The 1407-nt window shown below is 44.3% G+C and overlaps 1 non-coding gene across 1 annotated transcript; it reads left to right on the top strand.

The window, feature by feature from the left end:
- The first annotated feature begins 858 nt into the window (after positions 1-858).
- Positions 859-1020, top strand: LOC114356067 (U1 spliceosomal RNA). The gene has a single exon (XR_003656159.1). It is a non-coding gene; the product is annotated as a U1 spliceosomal RNA (small nuclear RNA).
- The last annotated feature ends 387 nt before the right edge of the window (positions 1021-1407 follow it).

The following is a 1407-nucleotide window of genomic DNA, read 5'->3' as shown; positions in this document are numbered from 1 at the left end:
AGATTCCAAATTCTATCTTCAATTGCATCGTACTGTATCACCGCAATATAAGGGCACTCACTAACGTGCAGTGGGCGGAAATGTTCTTAAGCCTAAGCGGGGCCCGCGATTAGTGGTGGCTGTGTCGCTGCGCTCATTACGGCCTAATTGTGCCGCAATGCGCCCTCAAACGCGCCGCCTACTTTGATCTTGCCGACGCGGTGTGGAGCGGTGACGAGCGGAGCGGTTTTGAGAGCGGAGCGACATAAGCGACTGCATTGACGTATCTAGAGATCTTTTTCAGTGGGTAAAAGTACCTATGGAAGCTGGAAACATTGAATTTATTATGCTACAGCATATTCTATAACCTATTAAAGATACCGTTTGAAAGAGCTCAAGAAGATTGGTAGATCTTTGTCAACAAATAAATAAAGAAGCACTCTCGGGATAAGTAACCATTTTTTCGGTACCAATCTTGTATAGTTTAGAAATAATCAGTGAGATTACTTATCGTTTCCACCCTGTATACACGCCTGAGCGACTGTAGAGTCGATTTGAGAGCCCTCTGTGTTTACAGGTGAAGCTGGAAAAGCCGCCTATAGCTACCATCAAAGTCTTTCCGTAAATCACTGGATGCTTCGACTGTCGATATATTTTGTCGAACTTTACAGACAGCTCGAAGAAACTACAATCAAGTTGTAGAAACGAAGATTGGTGCACTACTTGTTGCATTACTCAACAAGTCATGGTCTGATTCACCATAGTTAGTGCCATCATCATACCAATAGATGGCGCTGTACGTACCCATACAAAAAGCTGCATCGCGGTGTCCAAGTTTTTTTTCCCGCCAAGACTACCCCGGCTCGAGTTCGACAAAGCATACTTACCTGGCATAGGGGACACCGTGATCACAAAGGCGGTTCCCCCAGGGCGAGGCTCCTCCATTGCACTGCGGAGAGGTTGACCCCTGCGATTATCCCTAATGTGGATAACTCGGATGCGTAATTTTTGAGAGTGGGGACTGCGTACGCGCCGTCCCCCCAGAGTGTTGAATAGTGCTTTTAAATAACACAGTTAAATATTTATAGGACCGATCATTGTTCAATTACCTTGTGAGACGCTTTTCTAGCAGTGGACGTCCTTTGGCTGAAACGATCGAACGTAACAAATCTAACCACGAGTTCAGGGATTCGTTGTTACAAATAACAACATCTTCAGTCTCTTCCAATTCTAAAACATATTCCTTAATAATCTTTAACCAGGCTCTGGAAGCCATAGAGCCCACATCAATTTATAACTTTATGCTTTATGCTGTCAGATACGATTGAAAATCTTTGAAATTTTTTGAACCTCTTTAAGGGATAAAATCGCTTCCGCTGCCGCTCCTACCCTCGCCTCTACTCACCTAAATACACAGACCATCTTTCA

Source organism: Ostrinia furnacalis, unplaced genomic scaffold, assembly GCF_004193835.3.
Source record: "Ostrinia furnacalis isolate ACB-3 unplaced genomic scaffold, ASM419383v2 OfSCF2617, whole genome shotgun sequence".
Taxonomy (NCBI): Eukaryota; Metazoa; Arthropoda; class Insecta; order Lepidoptera; family Crambidae; genus Ostrinia; species Ostrinia furnacalis.
Note: the sequence above shows the minus strand (reverse complement) of the source record. Positions and strands in the feature narration are given on the sequence as shown.